At 34.6% G+C, this 24332-nt stretch overlaps 1 long non-coding RNA gene across 2 annotated transcripts; it reads left to right on the top strand.

Moving 5' to 3' along the window:
- Positions 1-1229: 1229 nt before the first annotated feature.
- Positions 1230-22772, top strand: LOC119717902 (uncharacterized). Of its 2 annotated transcripts, XR_005268267.2 has the most exons (5): positions 1230-1395; positions 17232-17290; positions 17880-17954; positions 20111-20168; positions 21269-22772. It is a non-coding gene; the product is annotated as an uncharacterized lncRNA (long non-coding RNA). The 2 variants fall into 2 exon arrangements; XR_005268268.2 differs by lacking the exon at positions 20111-20168.
- The last annotated feature ends 1560 nt before the right edge of the window (positions 22773-24332 follow it).

Raw genomic sequence — 24332 nt, 5'->3', positions numbered from 1 at the left:
CACCCCTTATGGAAGATAGTTCCAGATGAAAATAATTTTCCAAATGCACCCTCTAATACAAGAGTTCTGAAATTAGTCATTATACCTTGGAAGGAAGAACAGGGAAAAAAGGTTCATTCTTTACTTGTCTTATTTCTTGTATTCTCTCTCTAGGCATCTGCTACAGGATATTTCAGTGGTGCTCACCTCTCATTTCATTGTTTCATCTAAAATAAGCTTAGTATAGAGTGTTTTGCATATGCATTTTATAAATTTGTTGGCTTATTATTTCTGATAAAAGTCATAAAAGGATTATAGGCCTCTTATCTCCTACCAGATTAATTGTGAGCTAAAACAGCAAAGGTTAAGAGGCTTGCCATTTCGTTTTTGCTCCTTGCAAATGGCTGTCTGAGACTCTCTAAAAACATTTATCCTTCATCTTGTTCATTAGTTGTTGACCTGTACCTTGTAATACAAGTTTCACTCCTTTTTAAGATAGAGGAGAATACATTTTTTAATTACGAAGCTAGTCTCATTCTTTTCAGTGAGGAAGGAAGTTTCTTGAACCTTTGTTACTTCTTGATTTCTCTTATGTTTTCAGGCAGGAAGTTCCAATTTTCAATTATTCAAAGTAAAAATATTTCATACCTTTTTTTTTTTTCCCTGTCATCCATTTTTTTTTTTTTTTTTTTTTTTTTTTTTTAATTAAGAAATTTGGCTGAGATTTGTTTTTTTTGGGGGGGAAAGCTAATTTATTCTTTATGAAGCGGATACCATTTGTGGCTTGGTGGATAGTCAATTAATTTTATACTGGTGTTAATATCTATCCCTTTTTCCGTTTCTATTTTCTGACTCATTTTGTAATTTTTGAGTGCTGCTTATCTTCACTGGGCTTTCAGTGCCGTGACACAAACATAGAATATTATTCTACTTGTATCTGCTTTGGAAAAAGATTGTGTATGTTGATCTGTAATGTTGTCCTTCTCAGAGTAGGTTATCACAGTTGTTTTCTTTGTGGTCTGCAGATAGGAACAAGTGAATAACTTCAGCTGGAGCAGATTGCCAGTTATGTGATAGTATTTTATAATCAACATGCGGTTTTCTCATGTACTAATTGCTAGTTCACTTTAAAATGAAAGCAAGATTGGTTTTTGATTTGTGAAGTGTTCCTATGCACATACCTTCAAGAAGTGAAAGAGAGCTGTCATTAGGACTGTGGTACCAGTGCCTCTCGTAGGCTTTAACTGCACTCACCTGCCCCGCCTGCAGCCTCCCCATGCCCCTGCCCAGCTTGGGGCACTCTTGTTTCAGGGTGTGACCCATAGGCTCACTCCCTGCCTTGACTGTGTCTCATCACCATGAACTTGCCAGATGAGCTGGGCTCTTGGTGACACATGCTCTGCTCTTCTCACACAGGTACTGTGTCACTGGGCTCTTGCTGGCTCCTGCAGTGGGAAGGCAGAGAGCAGCCAACCCTGGCAATGTTGGCCTTTGAGCATTTGGATAACTGGTGTGTGTTTACGTTTTTGGTGCTGTTACCTGTTACATGCTTACATGTTTTTGAGTTCTCTGGCTCTGCACTTCTGTGCTTTGGACCTTCTCTTAGTATTTGAAACATGTTCTGAAGTTTGTTTAATTATTTGAAATGTCTCGAAGGAACTATTTTGAAAAGAAATGGATTTTATTTGGTAAAGTACTAAGTGAGGTGTACTTTCTTGTTTCTTACACCAGTGGAGAAAGATACTAGTTAAAATGCAATAACCCAGATTATAATTATAGCATGGAAAATAAAAGAATAATGTAAGATAGTGTCTCTCACCTGTACTTATAGATTTATAAAATTGCTAGAGAAGGTAATAATACTGAAGTGAAATGCTACAGATCTGAGTTCTGACTCAAAAAGTCAGAACTACTGCCCCATCAAGAATCTTCCTTAAGAAATAAGCAGACTGCTTCAAAAAGCCTGACGAACATATACTTGTCTGAAAATACTTCTAAAATAGCAGCCTTCTTACATTAGGAAAGATTTTGAAACAGAAACAGTGTAACAAAAACAGTGTTTTGATTGCTTATACAGGGTGGATTAAGCTCACTTAAATCAGTCAAATTAGAAAATATTAATATTTTTCTGAATTGTTGCAAGATACTTTTTACTTTGTTTTAATGACATTCTCAAGCTTCAAAGTTTTGCTGCCACTGCTCTGAAATACACTGTGACAAGTGTTGACAGATTTGGTAATATTTTTTTCTAATACTGGTGAGTGACTTAGCTTATTGTTGAACATTTGGAGGGGGAGGGGGCGGAGCTTTTCTCTGGGATGGAAATAAAACATGAGCAAAGGCCACACAGGACAGTGGAATGCAGAGAATGATTAAAAATTATCTACATGACTATGAAGATCCAGTGAAAGTTCAGGAACTGCTGTTCATGAGCTATTTTTCTTCGTTGCCAGTTTAATTCTGGTGAAAAAAAAAAAAAACAAAAACAAAAACACTTGTTTTCAAGATGCTGAGTTTAAATTAGTTGAAATTGTGGACCCTGTAGAGCAGCAGCAAGAATTTGTTCTTTACTAATGATGATTTTTATCTAATCATTATCCCTTTCCACAACAAAGGAACTGACCTCCAGTTCCTTTGTTGTGGAAAGGTGTTAGAGGAGAGGGACTGTAATAATAAAAGTTAAGGATGGAATTATCATATATATATGATATATATATATATCATATATATATATCATATATATATATGATATATCATATATATATATATGATAATTCCATATATGTGTATATATATATATATATATATATAATATATATATATATTATTTGATGGACAAATTAAAACTAAGAATATATAACTAGTAACAGATTGACTTTTTATGGAAGTCTAATCTTTGGTATTTGAAAGATATTTGCAAAAACATCGCAGGATTACCTACCATTTTTGTACCCTAACAAATCAAAAAGTCATTTTGATTTGTCCCTCGTACCATGTTCTTGCATGATTTACACCGTATTGAATCTTAGAAAATATTTTACTTATTCCTGTAACTACAAAATAAAGCCACTAGACAAATAGTAATGTCAGAAAGCCACAAGAACAAAATAATTCTTATGCATGCTTTACATTTTGATTAAACTACTGGATAGCCTGTTGGCTAATGAAAAAAGAAAAAGTCAAAAACCTGGAAGCTGTTCAACCTGAGAAAAAAAAAAAAAAATGGTAACTTCAGATGCTAGCGCAGTTATGTTAATACAAACTGCTGCCAATTTCAGTTCATAATTATATGGTAGATTAACAACTGAGTTGTTACAGTTTATGTTCTTCAGTTGTCCCTGATGGAGTAGCATGCATCTTTAAAGGGGAAAATGTGGACAGCTGAGGATAATAATGCTTAAATATTTTAGATTAATCTACTTTGAATTGTGAGTCAACTTCCTGGAATTATAGTTAATATTTTTTCAGTGGCCTTCACTTTGTCTTTATATTATTTTGCTGACCTACCTTCATTTCAAAAAGGGAATATTGTCCCTCTTCTACTGAACAAAAAGGTAATGGTGAGCTGGCTGTTGAATTTTATAATGTGGTTTTCTTGTTAATAAATCCTGAGAGTGCAGATTCATGGAAGTGATTGAAGAGGAGGTAGCTAAGAACTTGCAGTTTGTAATCATTGTGTTCTTACACTGCATTGCACCTTACTGTCTGTTTACAAAGGCCTCGAGCTTCGCTGAGGTTTGATCCAGCCATTAATGACCAAGTTAAAAATGCGCTTATGACAATGGCTGGTCACGTGGTATTTGTTTGTTTTGAGGTGTAAAACATCTCTGAATGGGTTAGAAATTGCCTTTGACTTTCTAGTATAATTTTCTTTCTTTCAATAGATACCATCTTCCCTAGCAGAATTTATGCATTTATGAAGCGTTTTCCTTGTCTGTCTGTTACCAGTCCATTCCCCGCCCTTTCCCTTCCCCCCTGCTGTTTTCCTGGTTTCCCCTGGAAATGAAGGGATCTAATACTTTCTTAATAATGTAACTTGGGCATTAACAAGTTATCATTTTGTTTCTATATATGTATATATATATATATCTATGGGATATATGATACCATGTGGAGAAAATTCTGCACAGTGAATACAATGCAACAAAATAACATAACTATTATAAAAATGTATATTTTAAAATGATTTGAGTCCTTTGCCAAATATGCAAGTTACCAAGCCTTTTTATGAGCCAGATATCATTCATTGCTCTCCACAGTAAGTTTTATATATAACAGTGGAAATAAGTAGCTACAGGCAAGAACTTTTTGAGTATATATTTGCTAGTTTTCTCACTGTAAGGGAATTCATCAGATTTGCATACTTTTTATTTTTCATGACCTTTATTGCCTTTTATAAAGTTTTTAAATATCTTGAGCACAGCAGCAACTTTTCTCAATTGTTTGTATGCTCAACTCATTTACACTTGTTAAGTGAAAGTAGCATTCCTAGAGGAAAAAAAAAAGAATGGATGTTTCTTAATGTGAATATGGGAAGTTGTATTTTCTGTTTTTTTGAAGATAATAAAAATTAAAATAATTAAATGCAAAAGAGAACAAAATTAATGATAGTTGAAATTATGTAGTGCAGTGTTCATTTCTTAAAAACTTTCAATGAAGACAAAAGTTGAAAATTATTTTGGAAAGCAAAATCAGAGTTTAAACTGTACAAGAGCCAACTATGTGGTCATTTACACTTACTGAACAAGCATGCAGGCAAACAACACATGTTTAAGAAGATGCAAGAAGAATTTGAAAGGCGTTCAGTTAAATCGAACAAATAGCCTTAGATGAAGACTCCAGCAGAGAACAAATTAAAATTGGCCCAGAATGTGAGTGGTAGTTTTGGTCTAATCTCGTAGTGTGAATTTAATATCAATAAATTTGCTTCACTGAAAAAAGATGATGGCATAGTTCCTGTGGATTCCATCATACAATAGCTCTTTGGATATTGTTGCTATAGAGTATTTGATGGTAAAAAATGATTGAAACAGTGTTTAGCATATGCAAATATAGCATATATTGCCAAAGTCAGTCAGCTTTGGCATCATAAAGCAAAAATAATATTTCACTGTAATTTATAGTAATTTCTTTTTTTTTTTTTTCAAATGTATGAGGTTTTTAGAACTGTATGAAACAATTCATGATTAAAATGCAAACCAAGGCATATTTCTCCATTTGTTTTTTCACCAGTGAATTCACTGGACTTTCCTCATCATGGAGTTTGTTACAACATGTTCTGTAGGTAAAGGCTTCTTTTAATAATCCTTGCATGCAACAATTTTTCCCATGATCAGTGATAGTATGAGAATACACAGACACAATAAATACACCTGGTTTATATAACTCAGTAATGTGAAATTGTTTATAAAGCATGGTGATTCTACGAGACCTGTCTCTGTATGAATTTACTTATTTTTTCTAAGGTACTGAACTGGACCCTTAATTTCTTCAGTGGTATGACTCCTTTTGTTGTTGAGTTTATGTTGGCTGAGATTATAGTACTATTTTATGGAAAGAATTTTGTCTTTCACATTCATAGTTGCAGAATTATTATTATTATTATTATTGTTTTTGAATAGAAATTAAATTCTGCTTAGCTTTTCTTTTTAACTCTTGAACACAGTGCTAATATAAAACTATGTATTTAGTAGTGTTTACTTATTACTTATTTATGAAAACATGCCAGGGGCTAATAAATATTTTTAAAAGGGCTTTTGGTCACTGTATGTTCTTGAATGGTGCTCCTTGTGCTATAAAAAGATTCAAATTAAAAGCATCCTTTCTAAGTTATAAAATTGTCAGAATAAGAACATTCTTATAGTTATTGCCGAACTCTCTACCTGATATCTTTATATGTTTATTTTTCCATGTAGGCAAAACTGTACCTTTTTTTTTTTTTTTTTAAATTATTATTATTCTCTCTTTCTGGAGAACGATTGAATTCTATTTACTAATATTTTGCAAACATACTGATTAACACATCCTACCTTAATTGTTAAATGTCTGACATTAACAGGAAACTAAAAATCACTTTCAGATTGTATTTTCTTTTGCAGTGGAGCTTCATCCTTCTCATCCTTTTCTGAGCACTGTCCCCGCAGGGTGGTAGGGCACAAAGTATTTTGGGTGTTCCAGCTTTCAGCTTGATTTCTTCATTGAGGCTACAAATGTGAACAAAAAATAATTGGTATTTGGATTGTGTTTATTTTTTATTTAAAAAAAAAAAAAGTAAACTGTTAAAATCTCTTAGGAAATAATCATGTTTATATGTAGGGGTGAATTTCCTCCAACCTTCCTTTTTCTAGAACCATTGGACTAAATATGTCCTACCCTAGAAAAGAATCAACTGTTATTGCTAGCATTTGCCAATCTGTTTTTAGCTGTCAATTTTGAATATTTGTTTTCTGCGGGTAGTCTATTCTAGTACTTATTACAGACAATTTTTCCTGTTATCAACTTCAACCTTTCAATATGTGCATGGGCAGTAGTAACTTTAATTTTCTTTACTGCAGTTTTAGTTCTTTATGTTGTGTCTTCCCAAATCTGGCTTTATAGAAAAATTAGTCACTTTATCTCCACAGAAGCCTCTTCTGTTTGGAGGCTGAAGCAAAACCCAAATAAACATCATAACAAGCTCTTCATACATGAAGAGCTGGGGTTCCTGTTCTAATCTCTAAAGCGTTTTAACGTGTGGGGCAAATGCAGAATAACATACAGTACTTGCACATTGGCAGAGCTGAGAGCTAGCTCCCAGGTCCTGTTGCTGTTGGCCAAATGGGAGAACAGAAGCTGGATCTTGTCTTGTGTTGCTGTTCAACTGCAGGTTCCTAGCTCCTGTTCTGGATCTGTGCTATTGGTGAGGGGCTACAACACAGGAATACTTGTTGCTATCAATTTTAACATGCAAGCAAAACTACACAGCATCTTTGGGAAGTGTTCTAAAGATGGAATCAGGAGTTGGCCTATGCTGTTAGTAATGACTGTCTGGTGTCTCCTGCAGGCACTCGGATACTGGCTTAGATATTTGTCCATGCAGAAGCAGCCTGGCACTAACATATCACTGAAACCAAGCAGTACTTGCAGTACTTGCACTTCTTCAGTTTGGTACATCAGGAAACATCTCAGAGTAAAGTAAAGTGCCTGGATTAAGGATAGTTTTACGTGGATCTGTGTTAGGCTGAGGCTCTCATATATGGTGTTATATTCTTAAAATGTAAGTTAAGGAAACAAACACATATATTGTCTAGCTGAGCACAACTCTTGCTGGTTCCGCCAGTTGTGATCATTCCTGTTGTTGGTGGGGGATTAGGCTCCACTGACGAAGGTGATAAATGTTAGTTTAGAATGTCTGTAAACCCTAAAAGATGGTAACAACTGTGATTTCCACAAGTCCATAACACCAAATTGTTATTGTTGCTGAAACAATGCTGTTATCATGAGTCCTGTAAATTCCCCCTTAGTATAAAAGTCTTCTATCCAGGTTTTACCAAAATATCTTTAGTTTAGTATTGTAAAACTATTTTATGTAAACGCTTTAGAGTGTAACTTGAAGTAGTTCATTGCTAGGTGACCTACCTAGAGAAAATTTTATTTACATCAAGCTCTTTTAAAAACTTAACTTTTAAATGGTTTCACATGTTTAGTGTCAAGTTCCTGTTTACACTGTACTTCCAGTCTGCCACATCCTCTTCCCCCCACCCCAACAAAAGTTAATAAATGGATTTCTAGCAGTCTGATTCTGTGTCTTCAATGTAAAATTTGCTCAGAATTTGTTTTGTGGTGGATTTACCCACACATATGTTTGACAGTAATACATATGATCATCTGTGTTTTCTTTCAATACCATAGGCGTGCACATAACATACATTCAAATGTGTTAGACAGGAAATCATGATATACTATGTTGGACTATATTTATTCCATTGCCATATCTAAATCTCATTGCCAAAGCAAATGCAGTGTTTTCTTTGCTCAGTTTAAAAAATGACATAACTATTTTGGAACAAAGAAAGTAAATGGATGCACAATTACCCTTGTCACATTAAGTATTTAGTTTGTCGTAGTTTGATATTTAGATCACAGTACCTAAATAATTGTAGCACATTTTGACATTGCCATGATGGTACATCTCCTAAGGAATAGTTTTATGACTAAGTAGTTTGATGACATCAGAACTACAAAACTGTAAAAACATTATATAGCACAATTGTCATAAAATACAAGAAGCAGCTTTGTATGCCAATCTTTGGAGAGAGAAATGTTTTCCAGGGGATATGTTTGGAATAGGTTCTTAGGATGCTGTTTTTCATGCCTCAGGAAGCATTATGTGTATTGTATTATAAATTATTGTGTGTATTGTAAGTGTAAAGTTGAAGTTGGACTTTTTTCCTTTTTCCTGTGAAATGTATGTCATGTATGTAGTAGTTATGCAATACAAGCTGTCTGCCATCTGTATTTGGTTTATAGTATTTTTGTGTGAAAGTATTGCATGTGTTCAGTTACATATCTTTGAATGATAAGGCATTAGTCTCTTAACATTGTAGTATACACAGGTATTTATTGATGAAGGAGTAAATATTAAAAATATTTTTCACAGTAATTGATCAGATGCAAGAAGACTTATACTTTTGTACAATATGTTTAAATTACTATCAAATAATATATTCTGTTAATTTTTGTTTTGTAGCTGGAAGATGCATCTCATGAGAAAGGATAAATCTAACAGTAAGATCATGTGGTTGCTTAAGTGCTCTACTGAATCAAGGCCTTCTTTAAATCTAATGAGTTTTAAAATAATCCACATGTAACAATGCAGTTGAAATTTGCGATATTTCAAATGGGCACACAGCAGGGATTTCTGACATCTTTACATTGAACACGTAAAATACGTCTAGTAGCAGCATTAAAAGATGAGGGAAACATTTATATTTGACCAAAAATCTTCTTCAAATTAAGACCATAATTAAACAAACAATGACAAAACAAACAAACAAAAAAACTTTAATATCTATCTTCTTTTTCCTAACCAAAGCATATTTTGTTGTTGATTTTATTATAATATTATATATAAAATTTTCTGAATTCTTATTTTGGAAAGTGTGCTGTTTAATTGACAAAATATTAAGCTGATTCTATCTTTAACGATGTAGTATTTGTTCTCGAGAAAGACCTCTTCAAGCCTTAAAGACAGCGGAAATAGAAATACCACTTATTTTTTATGAGTGTGGCCTTAAAAATTTAAAATATCAGTGCCTGCATCATAAGATGCTGACCCAGAACTTTAGTGGATATGTCTTGCTGTAATAAAACTTTAGTTTATCTTTTTTTTTTTTTTTTTTTTTAATTTTAGATGCAGTTAGTGTAAAGCTCTTGAAATCAGACTTGCTTCTCCACTGTTCTCAATTTTCATCATGATGAGAGCAAGGATTTGCTCTGCATCACAGTATTTTCCTTTCTGTCCTATCATCGAGAAGATCAAGTATCTTGATCAAGATCTGCATATTTCATATGCAGATGATCCAACTGCAGTTATTTCCAATGTACTTTTCTGACTAAAAGTCTAGTGTCTTTGAAATAACAGATACAAGACATTCTAAAGAAATTCAGAACACTGAGAAATCAGTTATCACTTACAGCCTTTAGGACACGCTGGTTCAGAAGTGTGGCATTTCGCCATCAAAGCACTCAAACTTTCTTGCTTTTACTATAATGCTGTTAAGCAAGTCACATAGATGAAAATCTACTTGATTTCTGACTAGTCTATTAAATGGGCAAAGCTTAAGTGTTTATACTGGAAAAGAGTAGAAATATTATCTTGGAAAGCAAGAGCAAATTTATATATATAAAAATGTATGTATATAAACTGTATGCTGTAATATTCAAATATTGTTCTTTTTTGAATTGATTTTGTTGAGGATTAGGTCTTAAACAAATGTATCTGTTCAACAGTCCTGTCCTCTTTTTCTTCTCTCTCTCTCTCTCTTTTTTTTTTCCCTTGCCTTTGAGGCCGGATTAACTGGACATCTGGTGTTGAAGATTTTCTCCTTGTCTTTAAAAAGACATGAGTTGCTGCCATGCCATTCTTCTGATGTTTGTCCAGAAGATTCTGTAGTCACTGAGACATGCTGAGTTGTTGGTTTAGTTATCTTGGCAGGTTGTTAGAGACAAAACAAAAGATGGGAGTTGCCACTCTGATAACAGAAGCATGTATTGAAATTTCAGGAATAAATAAAAATGTGAACTGCATAGTAATACAGCATAATTTCTATTCAGGAGATCTCCCTAAATGTGTTCTACATATTTCTAGTAATTACAGAATTGTGGTTGCTTAATAGATAGTACAAAATGACTGTGGAGTGAAAAATACAGCATTGGTATTTGGTTGTTTTTGTGACTGAAAAGCCAAGCATTGCTTGGTACCAATCAAATTTGGTACTAGTATATATTGGGTTTGGTAGAGTGTCATAGGCCATGAACATGTTGTCATATATTTTATATGTTAAATATTACTGTACAGCTGAATACTTAATACCATATTAGAAGGTATTCCTGCCCATGGCAAGAGGGTTAGAACTAGATGATAATTACAGTTCCTTCCAAACCAAGCCATTCTATGATATTTAAAATTTAGTTCGTGTACAAAATGTTTTGGTTTTCTTAAAGAACCTTAAAACTTTGAATTAAGTATTAATCAGGATCAAGGAATTCAGGCAGCTACTCCTACTGATGTGAACCTGTTACATTTTGTATGATTGAGAGATGTTCTCCCTTTGACAGTGGGTGTTGCTTTGAGCTCCATGGAGCAAACTCCAGCCTTTTTTCCACCTTCCATGTTACTGTTTTTATAACAAGCAATCCTATATTTGAGTAATTCCTATAATTAATGTATAGTCTGAGATTGGCACTATAGTAGGTTTGATAATCATGGCTTCCAAAAGGACTCTGCCAGCTCATGCTTCAAGGGTCATCTCCTCTCAGTGCAGCATGTTTTGAAATGCATGGAAATAGATAGTAACAGACAGCTTTTAAACCACAGGATTATGTTGCCCAGCAGCAGGGATTTACTCCAGGACTGTTCATGATTCACAAGAAAATTCTTACTACATCCTTTTTATGTCTTTTCATTAGCTATACATCAGAAAATTTATGTGGGTGTATATATGTGCATGTTTCCCAATTTTGTAACCAATCATACAACTGGACAATATTACTGTTTCAGTATTTCTGATGGCTTATTACACTTGAATAACTATTAATTAAAAGCTTACTCAGACCGTATGATTCTTATGATTATTCTTATGATTATTACTGTAATCCATTTGCATTTTTAGCACTTCACCTGCTGACCTGCTGTCACAACAGTCTGACATTTAGCTTGTCCACTGATAGGGCATTCTTGATGGGTTACGTATGCTTTCATTTAGTTATTTTTCTGTTACTTTCTAGTAATTTTCTAGTTTTATTGCCAAAAAAAGTTTATTCAGTGATGAACAACACTTTCATATTCCCAGGGAGATAACACACTAGAAATTTACAAACTCAATTTTTTACTTTTATATATTTTTTTTACGTTAGTTATTAGTATCCACCAAAATATATATATATATTTTGTATGTACAGTTTGCCTTGCTGAAGTAATATTTGATAGTAATTGGTGCCATTATATCTTCAATGTTTTCTTCTCAATTTAAGAGCAGACTTCTTTAAGCCTTATTCTTTGATATTTGGGGAAGGTAAATCTAGAAGATCTGTAATTTTGAAATATACTCTTTGGTGAAAATATATGAGTTCTTGCCACCTTTTTACCAGGACTTAGAAACAGGTTTGCTATCCCACCTGTTTTGTGTATGGCACTTTTTCTCCTATTTTCTTGCTTACCATATGCTTAGTCAAAGAGGATATTTCAGTCTGTCTTTTTGTTTTGACTCCATGTATACAACATTTTTTTTTTTTAGTGTGATTTTCTTTTTTTTTTTTTTTTTTTTTGGGTGGAGGGTGGTATTTGATGGACAATGATATGCCAAAGGAGCAAGGAGCATACAATAATGTATAATGTAGGAAATACATTAATAGCATATAAAGACCTTTCTTGACATGCAAACTGTCAAATCTATGTATTTACCCTTACTTGGAAAATGCTATCAAATAGCTATTGCTTTAATTGTTGTTTTTTCTACAGAAAAGTGAGTTACAATAGTTCTGCAGTGAAAATTGCCAGTTGAATGCTAATTTATAAAAAGGATTTAAGTCTATTGAATTACTTCGGTAGTGTAGTATCTAGACAGTATTATTCCTCTTCTGTGAGTAAATGTGACTTAGAGATGTAAACAAGATAGCTGCATACAAATTAGTGCATCAAGCTGCTTGTTTAGCTTCCTCAACATCAAGCTTGTGCATAATCAATAATCCTTGAAAAAGGAATGATTTTTCTGGTGATAGTAACCGGTCATCACAGAGGGACCGATACTTAGTAAGAGGATAAAGCAGTGGCTTGGAAATGTTAACTGTTAATTTGGCCAAACATGTATCTCAAACTGTCAAATGCTTCACATTTGAGGGTCATTTTGTTTTGTGCTGTAATTGCTAGACATAGTAGTTATGATTTAGACTTCTTGAAATTTGTGGAAACATGAAGTTTGGAAAGTTGCTTTCTGCTTATTCTCTTTTTACGTAGGCTCTGACAGTGGGTTTTGCTATCCAATTTTTTTTTTCAACAAGGTGGTCTGTTATGTGAAGTAAATCTTGTTTTACTTAGTTACGGGTGATGTAGAAAACCTTACAGTACTCTTGAATGAAAGTGACTATAATGATGCAGTCCTTTCAGGTACTTGGTAAGAGCCTAATTCTAGATATACATGAGAGGAAACATAGTAAATATCTATTTTCAAGGAGAAGACCTTTCCCTTTGAAATTCTGAAGTTCTGCTTCATTCTTTGTTCTTATTTCCTTTATGCACAGGGAACAAGTTGTCTTGAAGAGTTGTGGAAAAGTGTCTATCAACACTGTGTATAACAACTCTGAAAAACAGAATTCAGCCGGCAACTCTCACACATGCTTTCTCTAAGCAGCAGAAGTACTAATATGTAATCAACAAAAGTAGAAAAAATTGGAGCAGCAGGCCTGTGTTATACACTCAGCATGGTGAGCAATATTTTGCTGCTCTTATTTGTCTCTCAGCTTGACATCTGGTGATATATCTCAGATCTTTGGGATGAACTGAGAGTAGAGAGATGGGCATCTGGGGTACAATTTGCTAGTTTAGAAGTGTACTGTGAGGAAACCTTGACACCTGGAAAGGAAAATTTCCATTGTCTTCAAAGCACAATGCAAACCCTGGTGTTTTACTGTGATGGCAGATGACACCAGTTTTTATTTCATATCATAAAATCAAGTATGAAGAGCTAATGTAGGGCTGTTTGCAGGGGTTGATGGAGTAAAGTGAGCTTTCCTGTAAATGTTTAGCATTAATTTATGCTTCCTGATGTAAACAATAAACCTGTTCTCTTAGTAAATATTCCTGCAGACTGCAATCGTTTAAAATAGTTTTGGTACCAATACAGCTAGAAGACATGAACTCTTGAGTAAGTTTGGAATAAGTCTAATAAACGTTTCACTATCCAAAAATATTGATTTTTGGCAATGAACAAAGGACTCAAAAGTATATGTTTTGGCTTTGATGTAGCTGACTATGTTGAACTGTTGAAATTTGACATAATCTGAGAAATACTGAGAGATACACAGCACCCCACCCCATCCCCCAGTCTAATAAATAATTTTCCCTACTCTTCTAGCTTGTTTTATAGAGAAATGGAATAGAAAGGCTAATACCAAAACACTAAATCTCAAATACTGAGCCCCCAAAAAGCCAAGTGAGCCTGAAGTTTTACAACAGAGACATGAAAGATTTGTCATAACCTATTAGCTTGAAAATTGAAATATTCAATCTCTTTACTGTTGCCTTTACATTGCGTCAACACTATTTATCACAGTGCTGTAACAGAAACAGTTGTACAGGATCACAGGACATGTTATGAGGATTTCCACACTGAAACCTCTGCTTTTTGTGATTGTTTAAAGTCGTCGGTGTTGTGATGACAGACTGAGCCAGCTAGGTTGTACTGTGCACCTAGTTTCAGCACCAGAAGTTACACTATCATAGAAGCAGCTTTAACAAAGGCAGCGTGTGTGGAGAGAAGTCAGTAGTGGTACTAAATAATGTAACAGTACATACACTGATTGTTGGTGAATGCAGAAATGGTGGATTAAAATCAGAATATACTATATAAATAAACATTTACAACTGATTTCTTTTAGTTGTTGAGATGCAGAAAATAGAAAAGTATTTTGGGCAAGCTTTTGTGCCACTTTCCCTACTACTTCTGCTCACTAGATTAATTGGTCTCTGCTCTTCCTGGTTTTGGTTACACTCCTGCCACTGGCACTTCAGATATTTGCATGTTAGAGGTAAGTAACAACTGTAGAAAGGTACAAGGTACCAGTACCAATTTTAAAGGCAGCAGAAGAAGCTCGGGATGGGTTAGAAGTGAGTGCTTCAAATGCATCTATTTTAGCCTAACAATTGTGTGTACTATTAAAGCAAATGCATTTCTACTCTGATTGAACATTGAGTTTTGGGAAAGACCTCTCTTTAACTGTGAGAGTAGTTTACTTGAGCAAATGTGCACAAAAGCCCAAATATTGCTCATCATTATGAATGCTAGTATGGAAATATATATGTATGTCAAAAACATCATAGCTGACATAAAGCTGTCATTCAAATTAATGTAGCACAATGCAAGATTTATAATGCCAAAAATGATGGTGCTGAGGATCTGAAGTTCTGTGTACACTTCACAGGATTCAGTTTCTGAATTGAGTGTCTGTTAGTGGCTTGAAAGTGTTAAATATGATTTTGGAGTGCATCTTTTGGATTGGATATTTATGAAAGAAATTCAGTTTGGGCACTCTTAGATAGCTTTGCAATGCTAAGCAGGGTATAGAAGCAGAATCACTACAAATGTGTGATTTCCTAAAGTGTGAACTAAAATGCTGATACAGACATGCCTTTTGAATCTGTGTCAAAACTTGTGTAATAATAAGAGTATTAAAATGCAGAGTTAAAAACTGACTTCATGGTCATTGATACCTTTCTTTTCGGGGTTCTGTAGAACTTTGTTCCATGGTGTGTTGAAGAGGAATACATGAAATACCATTAAAGCCAGAAGAAAGAAGTCATAGTTCATACATGGCATTGGTTATCCATACGCTATGTATGTTTTTCTTATATTTAGCTAATGAATACTATTTCTTGACTAGGTTGTGCAGTTAATTTTTGGCCTATAGAGAGTTCACAGGAAACTTACTATGTGTATCTGAAGCAACGAATGAGGAATCAGGACCAAGGATGTTACTGGATATGTTCAAACAGAAAATTAAATCAGCAAACAACTCAAAGGTGAATATTTTCAGGTACTATAGTATGACAAACAGGTACCACACATGCTGGAAAGTATACTTATTAGCAAATGCTTAATGGTAAATAAACTTTTAGCTATCATCTTTGAAATCTGTCTCTCAATAGTTATGAGTATTAGATGCAGAGGTTTTGGTGGACTATATGGTGATGCATTGATCTTTAGAAGTGAAAATATGAGAGTTGTTTAGGTCAAGTGTCTAGCAAAGCCTTTATTGGATTTGATCAGCTGTCTTTATGCTAATTAATTTTTAGGGATTTTTCTGTGAGTGGCTCTCAGTCCAAGAATTCTTGCATATTACTGTCAGATTTAAATTCTGGGAGAAACAGAAGTTCCTAAAACCCACCTGTCCAGAACAAATTGTAAATACTTAACTACTTTTAAGTCAGTAGTAACATGCACTTCAGAATTAGTTAACAAGTAGTGATTGTCATATAAAAAAGGTTTATTTGGGCACAGGAATAATTACTAATGATGGATGTCAATGGTTTTAAGTTCCAGTGCATAGAAATCCTATAAGCATGCTCTGCTTATAGGATTTTGTTAACACCTATCACTGAAGATTAACCTGATTTCCATGGCATAGGAAGTTAGAAATCTTGTGACAGTCATTTTAAGATTATGAGTGGGAAGGCAAGATGGAGAGTCTTTTAGTCCCTAGCATGCAACCGTCTCTTCTATTTCCTACAGAGAGGTGGGAATTTCTGTAGGAATTCAGTGAAAAACAGTGGTATTGAAAAGCAAGGCATCTTTCATCTGGGTTACAGATGTATGTACACTTTTTTTGTGTGTGTGTTATTCAAGAAGCTGAAGGTGATTTTATGTGATAATTCAACTTTCAAAGACCTGGGAGCAGGTGAGTTATTTTCACTTTTCAGGACTGCTCTATGGTTATCTTTTGTTTCTTTAGAGAAAGTATTTGTGTTTTGTATTATCATTGTCTTTTCCTTAAATATTTAACAATGACTGGTACAAAACGGTCTTAGTATTACTGCAATGCATGTAATACATGTAATATTGGTAGGAGAAGAATCTCACCCTCAGTATCATTTTTGCTAATTTACTCACTGGTAAACTAGTTCTTTTTTAGCCTAATCACAACAAAATTAATGAGGTTCTTCTCTTTCTGATGGTTCTATTAAAGCAGTGTCCTGCTTTTTGCCTTATCACTTATCTCCTGGAACCAAGTGGAAAGAGTACAGCATGCTGTCATGGGGTACTGAAATGGTACTATCATGTTGTGTTTGTACCACTGACACTTTTTTGCTGCATGGGTTTAATCAAGGTCCAGTTTGCCTCTGTTACTTTCGGGAATTATTATTTTTTTTTCTTCATGGTTTCTAATAGGATGCCTCTTCCTCCCATTTTGTCCGTTATTTCTTGGAAGTCATTCTGTGTAGAGGTAGACTTGGTGCCCTGGAGGCAGTGGATATAGACAATATAGGCTTTTCTCCCAAGTGATAAGATGAAGGGCAATTTCTTTACTGAAATAGTTGTGCAACATTGGAATAGGCTGCCCAGATTGAGTCATCATCCCTGGAGGCCTTCAAGAAGTGTGTAGATGTAGAACTTGGTAGCATGGTTTAGTGGTGGACTTCTAAGTACTAGGTTAAAGGTTGGACTAGATGATCTTAGAGGTCTTTTTCCAGCCTGGATGATTCTATGATTCTATTTTGTGTATGTGTGTGTGTGATAAAGAGAATTAGGCTCACTGTATTCTTTGTACTCATTCCTCAGGGCCATGGAAATTGCAGTTTTGTGGCAAGTTAGAGGATTAGTAGCTGCATCAGCTTTTGGTGAGTGGAACACTGAGTTTAGAACTTGACTTCTCTTAAGGCTGCTTCCTTGCTTTTCTGAGACACAGTCACAGCAGAAGATTTCCTTCTCTTTCTCATCTCAAAATGAAATTTGATTTTGTTTCCAAAGGAAATAAAGAGCAGTGAAATACCCCGACTGTTTTCACAACTCCTTTGGAAAAGAAAGGAGTCCTTAAGTTCTGTCTTCTTACAGCCATGTCCTTGTTATAGCTGCTTAGCTTTGCAAACAGTGGAAGAAAGCCTTTGAGGCAAAGGGTGAGGTGTCAAAGTGGTGGAAAGAAGAGAGGAATGGGTTAGGACCTACAGTGACTACTGTCATCCCTCTCAAGGCAAAATGTTATATGTTAAGGGCTAGTAACTTTGGTGTTTAATACAGTTGTATTTTCTCTGTTGCATTTCTTACTTTTTCATTTTTATCCTGCTCTTATAAATAGAACAGTTATGTGGTGGATTTACTACACACCACAGGAAGCAAAGATAATGGGGAATTTGGTACATTTACAGCGAAAGACACCCAGGGGTTTTAGGTGCATAAATTAAGAGGTTTGCCACCATTATTTCTTTTTAGGTACAAATAAAAGCTGTAAGTCAACCAGTCCTCCTGCAGGTATGACAGCTAGGATTTCCATGAACAAGGCTTCAGGTAAAAATAACACCATAATATCTAGATGGCTAAATTTATCTCTTCAGCTAGGAAGTGGCACAGTGTATGTTCAGGCAACAGTTCCAAAATCATGTACCTGCTTCTTTCATACAGCATATAGCTGAATCTCTCCATGGTAGAAAAATCCAAAAAATGAATTATGAAATGAATTATGCAGACATGGGAACTAAGATGTTTAACTCCCTTTGATATCCTATTTTTTTAAAAAGCACTTGAAACTAGATCCAGCTGTTTTGTAATCTTTTGGCTAAAATATATACCTTTTAGATATAGCCTAGGTCACTAAGTCATAAATTTGTATTATTCTTAACAATTTAAGAAACACAAAAGCTAGATTTGGGTTCCTACATTTTCATCTCTTGCTTTCCTCTAATAATGCAATTGAAATTGTGTTCCAGATGGAAACTGGAAATGGTTATGTTTTCTTAAGAAATAACAGAAAGTGATAAGTTAAAGGTACTTAATGACACATTAAGTGACTTCTGTGTTTGTCTACAGAGGTATTCATCTGCTTTGCATGTAGAGATTTACTCTTTTTAATGATCATTTGTCCAATTTGATGTTAGTAAGTTGCTTATAATTCCTCACAGGCCTGGTTTATGTCTTCTTAATTCAGCATGTTAAAACAAAACAAAACAAAAAAAGTACCTAAATTTAGGACAACAACAGAACATGACATCATTCCTCCATGAGTAAGTTCTTGATCTCTTTTCTCCCCACTCCCCTCAGTTAGGTGCAATTAAGTGCTATGAGACAAGGTGAGTATTATTTTAAAAGCTTAGATGGTTGGACTGGATGACTGTAGAGGTCTTTTCCAACCTAAATGATTGTATGTTTCTATATGCCATATTCAACTCAGGTGCTGTGAAATCTCAGAATACATACAACCTGGAATTTGAGAGATAGCAGGTACTAGTTTATGTTAAAATAAAAATGGGGAAGTTTTATTAATTTGAGTGAATTATCTTTAAAGATCACCTTGAAGCAGATACATTAAATGAGATGAAATCTGGAAGTAGCACAAATAGAGGAAGAAACTGAGGTCTTTATTATGGTGGCCATTTTCTCTACTTTGATGTACAGCATATGAGATACTTAATTGTTAAATGAAAAGGAATAGAAAAATCAGACTCAAAAGGAAATTCATTTTGAAGGTCACATTCTTGAATGTCAGAAGTCAGATATAAAGAAAAAATCATTTATCAGAACTGCTAGTTTTTTTTGTACATGATCTAACTGTAGATTTGTTTGAAAATAAAACTCCCATATGTGTCATTTGTTGCCATTTCAAATCAACTGCTATTTTATTTTGTATAACAGAAAGAAAAAGTATGAAAGAAGAAGAAAATAATTATGATGAATGAGATGAGAATGGTTTAACCTTTCCTTTGACATTTCTATAAGAAACCCACTTAACTTTATCTTTCCCAAAATGTTGTAGAGAAGGAGATTTAAGATTGAAGAGAAGATGGGGGCAGGGAACAGCTGGGGGGGGGGGGAAGAGGGGGAGGAGAGAGGAAGGGAGGGGCAAATCCCTTCTTAAACAATTAAGCTTTGTTCTCTTTAACTGGGTAAGTTAGAATAAATTTAAAGTTTATTTACACTATGTGGTGACACAGACTGCAAAGAATCCTGAGCCTGCAGGCTCTGGAAATGCAGGTAGCAGGGCAGTGTCAGCAAGACAGAGTTTACCAGACCAAGCCTGACCCTGTTAACACAAATGTTCTGGTTCATGGCCCCATAGAATTATTCTGCATCATATCTTAGAATTTTGTCTGCCCTGTGGGGAATGCTGCACAACTTATTTTTATTTTATTTTTTCTAAATAGAAGTGGACTTGAGCAAAAATAAGCCTTTTGAGTAACTCACTGCAAGAGATATTAAAAACCTGAATCTTGGTTCATTATGTTAGCACGTAGCCTGACAATTATAGAATGAAGAATTTATAGCTGACACAAACTGTTATTAAATTAGAAATCTGGGTAACTATCTCTAAGATGCCTGAAAATCAGATTGAGACTTATCCACTTGGGCATGCCTTTCTGGGCTTGAACAGATTGGAGCTTTAATGACCTCACAGATGGAAGCTGGAAATATAAGAACTCTCATGAGATTTTCTTATCTAAAATTTTTAGAGACCTAAGTCCCACATAACTATATGACAAAATGGAAGAATGCTTGTAACTACTGAAGGTAATCTTTCTTGCTTGTCTTTTGCAATTGGTATTGCTGTCAGTCTCTTTGGTACTTCAGGAGTGTTCCTCACTGAGATAAGTTCTACATATTTTGCATAGTATATGAGAGTTTACCACCAAAAGTAGTTCTTAGTTTGACCGGATATATTTAAGGATTTCTTCATTAGTTACAGAATTATTTTTTTTTAGTCTGCAGCATGTTGCTTGAAAGAACTTTCTGCTTTAACAGATAATCTTTCTGCCAATATTCAAAGTTCAAAAAAATCTTTTTCTGAAATCTTTATAAATTATTCAAGTGCAAGATGGTCAATTATTTGATCAAAGAGGTAGTAAACTCTATTATGTGGTTTTGCTAATATGAACACATTTCAGCATTAAAACCTCGGAAAATTGCAACACAATCCAACAACTGTACAGATAATTCTGTGATGAGAATTGCCTCCCTCCCCCCCCCCCTTTTCTGAGCCACGGAAAGCTGAAGAAATGTCACTGACAGTTCTGAGCCAGATTCTGTATACATAGAAAAATCTCAGTGTTAAACGTCTGTCTCCTTATGCTGAGGAAGCAGATCATTGCTCATCCCAGTCCTAGCAAGAGCTTTCAGCTAAGGATGATGACATTGAGAAATTCTTTCCTCCTTTTACTCCTTACCTAAATTTTAGCTAATAGCAGATGACAGAAGGAGGGAATAGATTGATACTCTGCAAATCCAAGTTGGAATTCAAGGCATTATTCAAAACAAATCTCCATCCATGGAAAAAATATTCAGAAGTTGATAGAAATTGATTATATTTTCTGTGACCTATGCCGTCCAATTCTATTCAGGGATTCTACAATAGAGTTTTATGGAGAACTTCTGAAGAAATGTATGAATTTTCAGTGTGATTCCAGCATTTCTTTAGAATTTTGTGGAGTAATTGTCGCAATAGGATGGAAGAAAGCTGTGTTAACACAGTTTCAGTTCTGAATTATTAGCTGAGATATGAATCTATGAAGCTAGAGACAGAATATGTAACGTTTCTGGTAAATATCCTCATTTTGAGTATCAAAAGCAAGGATTCACATTTTAACTGCCACTGTTTTTGTCCTTTCTAACAGACTCAGAACAAATGGTAGAGACTGACTTCTTCAACAGTGCCTGCAACTGACATGGTCCTCCATTGTATATTGAAGTATCTAAGTAGGGCAGTTTGGGACAGGGGAAAACTGCTCTTATTGCCTCTGCCCTGCATCAGCAGCTATTCAAAAGTTCAGTTTCATAGAGATAAACTCATATAAAGTGGCTATTTCTATCATATCTATGAGATGAGGTTGAAGAAACCCTGCCTAACATTTCAGAAACAGTTAACAACGGACAAAGCAAATAAGACAACAACAACAAAGCAAATACTCTCCAAATTATCTTTGCAGAGTAAGAAATGTTATTAGCTTTTCAAACAGAACTTAATTTCTGTCCTGAACCCTGATGGCAAAATGAACAGATGAGAAGCAGTGCATGTGCATTGTTTGTCCATCTTTTTAAGCCTACCCCCACTTGGATTCTTACAAAATGGTTCATGTTTGCTGTAATTAGTTTCATTTTGTTATGTTGATTTACACTAATAAAGATTTTGGCCCAGACTTTTAAAAGCCTGGCTAACATCAACAGGTATTCAAAGGCTCTTTTTATAGCCTCTATGGAGTAATTGGAATATTTTGGTAGATTGAAAATAATAGCAATTCACTAAGGGAAATTAAGCTAATGAATGAAGGCCTTTTACTTAGAACTAACAAAATGTATTAGACTTTGCAATAATCTGTCTGAAGTGGTTTTGAAGCCCTGTGGCTTGATTTTATTCAAAGTTGAACTGGACAGTACACTTAAACACTGTGGGAAACTATCTCGAACTAGTGTGGGGAATAAATTATATGTTTTTGTTTGTTTGTTTGTTTTCACTTAGCTCTTGTAAACACAGAGGAAATCATGGAGTCTAAAGAAAATAGCTTCATGAGTGATCCAGACTTCACATGCTTGATATATATTGAATTTTTGTAAAGGAGGGAGTGGAAGGAACCAATCAAATAAATCCAAAGCAAAATTTCTTTCAGTAATTCCCCAAGATGACAATTGCTCTTTTAGTTGAGATTGTATGTGATTTCTGATGGTATGACCCTTTATACTTCTCCACTATATGTCTTTGCAATCATGGTAATCATCTGCTACAAGACATTTTGCATATTCAAAGGTCCTCACCACTATTAGTAGGATATTGATCTAGATGAGTCATTGACCTTATTTATGTGTTGTTGTTCCTCCCCCAAGATTTTCATGCAAAGGAATATTGACATTGTTTTGTCCAAGTAGTAATGAATATCTCACAGAGGAGTGGGGTGCTGCTTGATCATACTGGGCAGACATGAATTGTCAAATTTTACACTTCCATTTTCTCTTTCATGAACTGAAGCAGAATAATCATATCTTGTTTTGCAAGAGAGGCTGTTAACTGTGGGGTATGTGAACTATATTTTTCCATGTTATGTGCACTGAAATACATACTTAAAATGCCCAAGTATTGAAGTTTTAGTTTTATAGTGCAATAAAGAGTTGCTACTTAAAGTCCTATCACGTTTCCTTAAATAGTATGTGCTCTGTGTTATGGAAAGGAATAGCAGCTAAATACATTTATTTTCGTTTCATAATCTCTGTTAAGGTATTCTGCCTGCCTAAAAGTTGTTTCTATCATGTCCTCTCTATAAATAGTAGGCATATGATTTGGGGTGAACAAGAATGTCTCATGTGCTATACTATACAACAATTTCTCATGCTCAAAATGCCCTCAGAAGACACCTTACCTTTGTAATATTGTGTGTCTGTTTTACAGCAATTTTAACCTAAAACAAGTACACTTCTTATAACTTCCATTCTGAAGGAGAAATGATAATCCACTGAATTTTATTTAGCACTGTTTGATGATTATAGGTGTATTTGTAGATCATATTGAAACAAATTAGAACCAGAAATTTTCTTAGTAACCACTACTTTCTTTAACTTTTATCTAACTGATAAAGTAAGGGATGTTTGTTCCAGTGTGCCTGTGGCTTATCAATGCTGTTGTCAGAAGGCAGGCACATTTTCAGGCAGACTACAGGTGGTGTTGACATTTATGGATCCCATTTTCTCTAAATAGGCTGCTTTAGAATCAAGATCACATTCAAAAGCTGCCTTTCAAAACAGTTTTATTTCTCTTTGAAGGGAGAATTTTGTGAATTCAGTCAATTAGCGTTTTTAACAGCTTGCACTTTAGAAAGAGGGTAAGAAAGTCAGCACCCACAGCTCTACCATGAGGGATTAAATAACTTTTAAACCGGAGGCATTCTCCGTTCACTGTAATTAGCTCTCCTGTAAAACTTTGTTCCAGAACTCAGTTAGAATGGCATTAACTTCAACTTTCTCTTTTGAAAACCAGCCTCCCACTGGAATGCTCCACTGTTCTGGGTTTTGTGAGGAACATCATTAAGTACGAATGATAACATTGCTTTTAAAAAATATTTTTGGTGAAAATTATTACATGCCAAAAGAGATAAAACTTGTCTCCCTAGTACTAAAGGCCTCATTTTCCTGCCAGTCATCCCTGTACAGCTGTGCCAGCTTCTTAAGAGTGCAGTATCACCCATTCATATTTTTTGAAGCACCATCTGATATTTTGTTCAACGTGTTTGTATGTGAGAGTTTGTGGAGCAACAGAATGATCTTAATGGATAGGCAGATAATGGGATGATATCTTTTTAAAAGAAAAGAGTTTTTAAAATAGGCATTTATGAAGTCCATTTTTCTTAACTGCTCTGATCTGCATATTTTCTAGTGATGTGATGGGTAAATGAAAGACAATGAAGAAGGACAGAGGATCAGTAAACACGGAAGTAATTTTGGCACTGCATGAACAGTATATTTACTATTTAATTGTTTAACTGAGGTAACTAGCATATCTAACCTAAGTATGTGAGCCAAATATTGCTAGACTGGTAGGCAGGAGGAATTTGAAGATTCAGGACTGCCTTCCTTATAAGGTATTCTCCAGGTACAGCATGACTGTGACACCAAGTATCTCCTATATGCAAGTCAGACACATGTGAACAAAGAGCACATTAACTAGTTCCTTTTGTGGTACATAATTCAGTTAAG

The sequence above is a fragment of the Anas platyrhynchos genome, chromosome 10 (genome assembly GCF_047663525.1).
Source record: "Anas platyrhynchos isolate ZD024472 breed Pekin duck chromosome 10, IASCAAS_PekinDuck_T2T, whole genome shotgun sequence".
NCBI lineage: Eukaryota > Metazoa > Chordata > Aves > Anseriformes > Anatidae > Anas > Anas platyrhynchos.
This window is presented reverse-complemented; position numbering and strand designations above follow the sequence as displayed.